Raw genomic sequence first — 9,001 nt, forward strand, 5'->3', positions numbered from 1 at the left:
CGGCCCCGGGACCCCATCAGTATCGCTGCTCGCTCAGCGCTGCTGCTGCCCCCGGCCCGGTAACCCCGGGGGGACACAGACGCCCTCCCCCCCCGGCCCGGTAACCCCACGAGCCCCGCGCTCCCCTATGAGCCCCAGCGCCCGCAGCCCCTTCTCTGTGCCCGCACCCCGGGGCTGCAGCGCCCCGGCCGGGAGCAGCTGCTCTGGGACGGCCGCTGGGGCCGAGGCGTTGCTGCTCCTGCTCCAGTTGCGCCTGTGTGGGACTGGAGCCCCAGGGAAACAACACAAGGGAAAAACCCCCAGTGTTTAAAAAAACAGTGAAAATTGTTTGTTCTTTATTTCCAGAGCCGTGAGGATCATCGAGTCAAATGCTGAGAACTGACTGGCCCAGCTGCACATTGAACACAGAATTTTGGTCATCTCAGCACCCTGCTCCAAACACCTGGGCCAATCCCAGGGCTGTTCCAAAGGCCCTGTGTGGGATGGGAATGACTGCTGCCAGTAAGAGAACTCCTCTGCAAATGCAGCTCCTTCCCTTCTGCTAATGCTGCTTTACACACCAGCCCCTGCAATGGCCGTAGGGCACAACTGGCTGGCACTCAACATGTCAGCACCAAACCCTTCCCCATGACCCTGATTTTTCTGCCCTTTCCAGGATTTACCCAGCAGCTGTAAACGTGCTCACACAATGTCCCTCTGCTTCCCCAGAAGAAGTGAACAAGACAAGTCCTGAGGGTGACCTTGCTCCGTGGCCAAAGCTCCTCTGGAGAGTGGCAGGCGGCGTTTCCTGCAGGTGAGCGCCGCCAGGCCAAAGCGATGGCGGCGGCCGAGGCCGGGGCTGTTTCTGGCCCAGAGGCCTCGGTGTCTCCTGCTCGATGCCAGCCGTGCTCCCTGGTGTTCCCTCAGCGTGTCCCAGCTGGCTGGGAGCGCAGGGCAGGAGGAGCCAAAGCTCCTGAAGGCAAGCAGCCCCTCGTGTCTTTGGGATCTGCAGGAGGAGCTGTGCCTACACCGTGGCTCCTGGGCCAGGGGTTGCTCTGAGCAGGCACGTGGAAATGCTCCAGCCCACACAGAGAGCACCAAGAGCCCAGAAGGACCCCAAGGAGCAGCTGGCATTACCAGGGAATGGAGGCACAGGCTGTTTGCAGAGGGGCTCACACAGCAATTCCCAGTTCAGAGCTCCCACACAGCTGCAGGTATGTCCCAGCCACCCCAAATCCCTTCCCTCCTCCCCAGCCTGAGGCCATCATCCATCAGCAGCATTAAAGCCCAGGCAATCTTCCCCCACAGATACTGAATCCCAGACAGGAGCCCTCAGAGATACCTGAAAATCAGTGGGATGGAGTTTGGAGTTTTTCAGGGATCCAGCAGCAAGTGCACAAGTGAAGGAAAGCTTTCACAGGTAGGCCCCACTGGAGGTGTGCTGTAGACAGAGCTGTGCATCCCCTTCCTGAGGGAAAAGAATTTGGAGAGGCCACTGCTGAGGCTCTGAAAGGAGCTGAGCTTCTGCAGGGAGAGATGTCCCCCCCGGGCACAGGGGCTCCCCCAGCACTGGCTGGGGGCACATCTGAGCACTGCCTTCTCCTGCTTTGAACACCAACTGGATGTTCTCCACTCTGGAGCTCAGGGGGGTGAAATCAGCTCAATTCCAGGCAGCTCTGTCCAGTGACCCCAGGGACACCACTGGGGTGAGGGTTATAAACAGCCAGTTCTATGGAATATAACCCTGTCCTTGTCCCTGTGCTGCTGAGCTTCCTTGGAAGCTCTGCTGGCTCCTGGCACAGCTGCTGTCCAAGGCAGCAGCTCTGCATGGCAATGCCCACACTCCATGGGGCACTGGGAGGTTACTGCAGCGGGAATGGAGCAGGGAATTTGGGGCTCTGGGAATAATTCATCAGAATTAGCACAGCTGACATTGAACCCCAAATCTGGGCCCCACACAGAGAACAATCTTTGTCCTGCCCTGTCAGCTCAAACCCCTGGGCTGGGAAGTTTTGGGAATAGAATAAATGGAATTACACAAATCACAGCAAGTGGCATCACCCAGAGGGACAATCCAGGTCCCAGACAATTCCTCCACAATCCACTATGGGGGAAACCCCCTGTGCCTGCCAGGAGCTCTGAGTCTGCTTTTCCTACCAGCTCCTGAGCAGTGTCAGGGCCACCATGAGAGCTTTAAAATCCAAATAAACCCCAAATCCCACACAGTGAATAATCCAAATAAAGAAATGCATTCTTGTCACCAAAGCTCAAAAATGTGTTAGGAGTTCTAACAACAAGTTAATGGGATTCCCAGGAATCTCATGAATGCTCTTGGTTTCATTTTTATGTATTTTTAATCCCTCAGTGGGCAGCCTGTACAACTTACCCTGGGATTTAGAGGCTGAGCAGGGCTGGCTTTGGATTGACCTTCACCTCTGGCCCCAGCCTGTGCAAACACACCTTGTGCCAGGGTGGGCGAGCTCATCACCTCAGCTTTTCCCTCCTAAATACCCCCTGCTTATTTCCCTGCAGAATAACTCACATTTTGCCCCAAACCATCCACTCCTCACCTCCATGTGGCCTCCAAGTGTCCACTCTGTTCCTCACAGGTGCCCTGGTGGCACCACATTGGTCCCTTTGCCTTTCTCCAGCCCGAGGCCGCTCCTCTGCTCGCTCTCTCCAGTCTCATCCCACAGGGATCCTCTTCTCCCTTCCCTGCTGGCTGCTGCCAAGGAAGGAGCACACAGTGAGTCTCAGGGCTGCCCCCTCAGCCCTGGAGAGCCCTGGCTGTGGGCCCTTGGATTTCCCAGGGGAATCGTCTGCTGCTCCCCCTTCAATGACCTCAGCAATTCCCTCACAAATGCCACCTCACTGCCCCTGACATCCCCTCACATTGCATTTTCCCACACAAACAGTTCTTGTATCCCTTCTAGATTGCCCCAGGTTTGCAGCTACATGAATGGCATCATCTGTGCCCACTGCTCGTTACTCAACCAAATCAGGAGCAAATGTTGGTTGGGCTTTAATAACAACTTGAAATAACTTTAAAGCAAAACAAGTCACCTTTTTCTTCTGTGTTTCTGGACTTACCTCCGAGGATGTGTGCTGAGCTCTGGGTGGAGGGGCCTGTCAGGCTGAATGGCTGAGTTTGTGTTCCTCTCACTGGGGCACCAGAAATCCCCCAGTCCCTTTTCCCAGGCTGTTCCCAGGCTGTGGCAGCACAGGCAGATGCAGCTCTCAGCACTCCCTGCTCCAAACACAACTCTGGCCTCCACTGCAATCTGTCTCTGCTGGGAGGCTTTCTCCTAGAGAAATCAAAGGATTGCTCATGGCAACTGGGAGAATGAATTTGCACAAAGGGAAGTAAGGAATAAAATCCTGCTCCAGGAGCCCCTGGGATCTGCAGGGCTGCTTAGGGAAGGGGACAGTCACTCCCTGCAGTGCCCCCAGCCCCACCTGCAGCACCAGCACAGGCTGCCAGCTGGGCTCTGCCAGCCCCTCTCCCTGTGCTGCTCCCTCTCAGTGCCCTGGGCAATCCAGCCCTGAGCCTGGGCAGCCCCAAGCTCTGGCTGGCAGCCCAGGGACAAAGGGACACTGCCAGGGATGAGGCACATTCCCAGCAAACGCTCCCAGCAGAGCACACAGGCACCCCTGGAGCTCCTGCGGGGGCTGGCAGGAGGGCACAGCCCCCGTGGGGCGGCAGTGGCAGTGACAGCAGCAAACTGCCACGGTCTGGTGGCACAGCAGAGACACCAAGGGCAGCAGTGCCCATGGGAGGGGCACAGTTAATGCTGCTCCCTGTGCTGCCCCATCCCAGCAGGAAAGCTCCAGGGGGATGGACACTCCTCCCCTTCCCCCAGCCCCAGGTAAGCACTGCTCAGTTTCACACAGCCAGCTCTCACCTCCAGCTGCTCTGGGGCTGCTGCCACATCCCCGCCAAGGTGCCAAAGCCACTTGGGACAGGGCTCTCTCCGTGTCCCAGGGCTTGGGGATGGCAGGGACCAGGGTGCTCCAGCAAGGACAGCCTGAAACCAGAGCAGATGTCTCAGGGTCAGCAACAGGCTGGAGACGGGAGTTCTAAACCCAGATTGCTGAAAACAGCCCCCAAAATGTTCTATGATCACACCTTTAAAATGGCTCCAAAGGGCAGCAGCTCTGGTCAGTACCTGCACGATTCCCTGTGCCAGCCCTGGCTCACTGAAAAACAAAACAGATCAACCATCACACAGGCCCTGTTTGCAGAATTCCTGATCCAAACCCTCACCTTTCCTGCCCAGCACTGAGTGGAATCTGACACAGCACTAATAAGTAACCTTTGATGAGAGCAGCCACCACCCCAGTCCTCCAGCCTTGGCAAGATCTGCAGTGAATGGACCTAAGTTCTAATCCTGAACCTAAATTTCTGTCAGTTTTTGTTAGAAAGATACTGGACAGTAAATCATGCAACAGAATTTAAAAGTTGCACAAGGAATAACAAGGCCCAGAGCAAACCCAACCACCCCCATCACTGCTCCACCCCAGTTTTGGGAGAAATGCTGATATCATTGCAAATACTCTCCTTCCCTCCCACTCAGTCCTTCCCTGCACATCCCTGGAGAGGATTGACTCCATCTTTTGTTCCCAAGAGCCCCTCTCCAGCCCAAAGCCCACTTCTCACAGACACAAACTGAGCAAGCCTGAGGCATTGCTCCCAGCAGCAGGTGCAATTGCTGAACTCCCTTCTCCCTGGATTGCTCCTCTAAGCACTTGCAGGAAACTCACCTGAGCCCAGAGCCTGTTGTGCTTTCCCAGAGGGAAACAGAGCCTGATGGGCCACAGCTCTGGCCACATTGCCTTGTTCCTGCTGACCTGGGAGGCCACAGGTGAGCCCAGTCCCTCAGAGCCCATCCCTGGGCACCAGGAGAGCTGGAGCTGTTCCCAGATCCCAGTGCCCTGCAGGGCTGTGCTGACAGAGCACAGGCTGAGCTCTGTGCCCACACCATCCCTCATTCTCCTCCCACTGCTGCCAAACCCTCCCAGCCCTGCCCCTGCATCCGTGCCAGGGCCAGGGCCTGCCCCAGCAGGGGCTGTCACCCAGCCCTGCCCTGCCCTGCCCCAGCAGGAGCTGTCACCCAGCCCAGCCCCAGCAGGAGCTGTCACCCAGCCCTGCCCTGCCCTGCCCCAGCAGGGGCTGTCACCCAGCCCTGCCCTGCCCCAGCCCCAGCAGGAGCTGTCACCCAGCCCAGCCCAGCCCCAGCAGGAGCTGTCACCCAGCCCTGCCCTGCCCTGCCCTGCCCCAGCAGGAGCTGTCACCCAGCCCTGCCCCAGCTGCCCCCCCTGGCAGAGCTGGGAATGCACTGAGAGCTCCTGAAGCCCAGAGCAGTCCTGGGGGCACGGACAATGCCCAAGCTGCCCCTCAGGGCACAGCGAACACCACAGCTCCATCATCCCCAGGGAACTCTGGCATTTGTCCCTTCACCTCTGCCCTTGTCCAGCAGGCACAGCTGGGGCTGGGCTGGCACAAATGGCATTGCCATGGCAGGCAATGCCAGCAGAGAGGAAAAGAGGAGCCCTGTGTCCCTGTGACTCACCCCCACAGCGTGGGCAGGACCAGAGCCCTCCAGGGCAGAGCCTGGTGCTGAGGCCTCTTGCCTTTGGCTGCCCAAACACCAAAGCTTCTGGCAAAGATGGGAGGAGCTGGATGATTTTTCCTGCCCTGAAAGAGAAGAGAAAAAGAAAATTAAGTCCACTGTGGAAGTCAAAGGATCCCAGCTCTCATACTTCTGCTCTGATTGCTCCCTACGGGGTTTATCCATGACAGGTGGCACCAATTCAAACACAAACGTGTCCTTTGCCAGCATTTTTATTCCTGACTATTTCAGACAATAGCAGGAAGCTTATTTTTCATATTGCATTCTCTGCCCAATTTGAACAGAACCATTTTTATCCCAGACCCCACATGTCAGTCATTCAATCCTTCACCACTGGACTTTGCACAAAGGCAGGGACACTCAGGGTGCTGCATCACAAGAAATCCCAAAGAGAATCCCCTCCAAAACCTCACAGAGAAAGGATTTTTGCTTTTGGGACACAAGAAAGGCCTTTGACCATTTGCATCCACGTGGAAAGCCCACACTGAGCACTTGGCTTTAAAGATGTTGCACTTGAAGTTACAGACATGGAATTGCTCTGGGATTTGGCATTTCCTGCACCCACACAAACATATTAAGAGAATGAAGTGCAGAGTCCCAAAGTTTGGTTATTCCAATGCTGCTTTGGTAGTGCCCCTTGACACACCAAAATCCACAGCAACACTTCAAAAAATGAAAAGCAACTTTCACCCCACATCCCCCTTCCTTTCGATTTTGCAGTTTTGGGCTCCTCTTAAGAACAGGTTAAAGGAAAGAAGAGAAAAGCCCAGGACCTGCTACCAGCCAGTGCACCAAGCACCTGTTTCCCACAGATTCTCCTGACAGCTGATGGCTTTTCTAGGAAAGCTTCAATTCCCCTTACCACAATCACCTGCAGCACTCAGCGCCAGCCCCAAAGGGCAGAGCACATCTCTGAGCTGTCCAGGAGCTCAGTCCCTCTCTGTGGGACAGAACCTGCTCTGGGCCCCAGAGCTGACTCCAATCCCTGCTGGCTGAACTGTCCAGCTGTAGGATCCAGCTGGATGCTGAGGGGCAGAGCGTGTGACCCTGTGTGAAAGCCAGGCTCCAAAGGCAGCCCTCGGTGCCCAGCACTGCTGCTGGCAGCCCTGGCACAGACAGGATGGGGCCTCCCCACAGCTCCGTGCCCTGGCACCGAGGGTGGCACAGCAGAGGCTGCTGGAAGTGAAACCAGCGCTGCATTTCCATGGACACTGACGGCACTGAGAGCCCAGCCCAGAGCTGCTCCTGCCCAGCACAGGAGCCCCAAGTGCTGCTGCAGGCACAGGCTCTGAGGGAGCCCTGCAGCTGTGACAGGCAGGCAGCAGCAACAATTCCCAGGCACAGAGATCCCTCCCCAGCTGCTCCAACAACCGGACCTCTGTGGCTCAGCCTCAGGGCTGTCCCTGCTCCAGGCAGGAGGAGCCACACAGCCCCGAGGCTGGGGCACACCCTGCCCTGCAGCAGGAAACAAGGGGTTAATGAAGCTTTGGGGACGCGTCCTGTCCCCAGAGGGGTTTGACAAAACATCCAGCACTGTGCATCTTTAATAAGGACAGCTTGTACCTATCCTTGCAACAGACTCACCTATGTTATTTCCTCAAAGTCCCTGTTTTAAAATCTTTTGCTACTCCAAGTGTGTAAACAAGATTGACCACGAGCTCTGCACCCTGGCCATGCTCCAAGGCCTAAGGAAGAGCTGGACATCCTCACACCCATCCAATCCGAGGCGCTGCTGCAGCGCTAAAACATTTAAAAGCCACCCCTGTCCCGAGGGTGCCAGCCCAGCGCTAGAGATGGGACAGCAGGAGCAGCAGCGACAGCCACTGCAGCCTCGGCACCCTCAGCGCTCTGGCTGCACCGTCCTCATTGCCCAGCGACGCTCGGCTCTGTTCCCAGCAGCCCAGCACGAACCTGAGGGCCCTTTCCAGACGCAAATCCCCAAAGAGCCGCTGCTCTCCCCTCTGCCCACCCTCCCGCCCCAGCTCTGACCCCTTTGACTGCCACCACCCCACCCAGGACACAGAGGAGGCTCTCGGGTGCCAGCTGAGACCCAAATCGTTCCAGCGCCTCAGGAAATAAATACAAAGAAACTCGTCCCTTCTAGGGTAACAAAGTGTCTCGGTGCCCAGCTCCCGTTTCCTAAGGCAGAACACACGGAGCAGGGGAAATGCCAAGTCCCAAACCCAACAAAACCTGGTTTTCCATGGGTTTCCATCAGGACTGCTCAGGTTTCCCAGCGCCCCCCAGCTGCAGCCACAGGAGCAGCTTCTCTATGGGACCCCGGGGTGGGCACAGGGACCCGCATCCCGCTGCTTCCCGGGACACAGAGCCCAGCCCAGCCCAGCATGAAACCTAACAAATGCAGTTATTGCCTCTGCCATTCGTGTATTAGCTCTGGCACAGTATGAAACCTAACAAATGCAGTTATTGCCTCTGCCATTCGTGTTTAGCTCTGGCACAGTATGAAACCTAACAAATGCAGTTATTGCCTCGTGTATTAGCTCTGGCACAGTGTATTAGCTCTGGCACAGTGGTATTGACCACAAAACTCCTGAGACAGTACAACCTGTAACTACTGCTCTTGATAAAAGCATCATCTGTAGTTCATGTATGCACTGCAGAGCTTTAACAAATAGCAGTGCAAGAGATACTATTTTAGACTGCAGCATAATAGAAACTGTGAAATGGTAAAATGCTTTTACATGTAAGGAACTCAGAACATGGTGTAAGATAATTAGGTGATTTCCCACATTTGGGGACAATCTTATCTGAAACACAAGATAACAGAAACAGAAACCAGAGCACCGAGAAAAAAAGGAAAAAAATTATTGACCCTCGTTGTCAAATACCGAGGGAGTGAAAATAAAACAGGATGGCACCACAGGAAGAAATAAAGTACACTGGTTTAATCCATAAGATGGCACGAAGGTTAAAACCAAACAAAAGAACATCTAAACTCCAAGGACTATTTGAATATGTACAAACTCGAATGAATATGCATACACCACTGCAATGGAACAGAATCTAGAGAACACGGTTTAAGGTAACCGGCTGCTCCTGGCAAACAGCCCAGCACCCCAAGCGCTGGCTTTTATTCCTTAACAAACGTGTAAAAATTCTAAGGAGTGAACTTTGTTTCTCACACAACAAAGCGCTGCTCCCGCAGCCGGGACGAGCCCCAGCTTTATTCCACGGAACGCGATCCCAGAGAGCCGCAAGGCCCGGGACAGCCCCGTCCCACCCACAGCGGGTCCCCCGCAGCAGCAGCGCCCGAAGCAGCCCCGGCCCGCTGTGGGTGCCCCGTCCCGCTGTGGGTGCCCCGGCCCGCTGTGGGTGCCCCAGCCCGCTGTGGGTGCCCCCGGCCCGCTGTGGGTGCCCCGGCCCCCTGTGGG

At 56.0% G+C, this 9,001-nt stretch overlaps 1 long non-coding RNA gene across 1 annotated transcript; it reads right to left on the bottom strand.

Moving 5' to 3' along the window:
- Window positions 1-350: 350 nt before the first annotated feature.
- On the bottom strand, window positions 351-4,095 carry LOC131557139 (uncharacterized). Its single transcript, XR_009274688.1, has 4 exons — window positions 3,882-4,095; window positions 3,070-3,284; window positions 2,550-2,704; window positions 351-1,447 (listed from the first exon to the last, which is right to left on the bottom strand). It is a non-coding gene; the product is annotated as an uncharacterized LOC131557139 (long non-coding RNA).
- Window positions 4,096-9,001: the final 4,906 nt, after the last annotated feature.

Source organism: Ammospiza caudacuta, chromosome 4, assembly GCF_027887145.1.
Source record: "Ammospiza caudacuta isolate bAmmCau1 chromosome 4, bAmmCau1.pri, whole genome shotgun sequence".
Lineage (NCBI taxonomy): Eukaryota > Metazoa > Chordata > Aves > Passeriformes > Passerellidae > Ammospiza > Ammospiza caudacuta.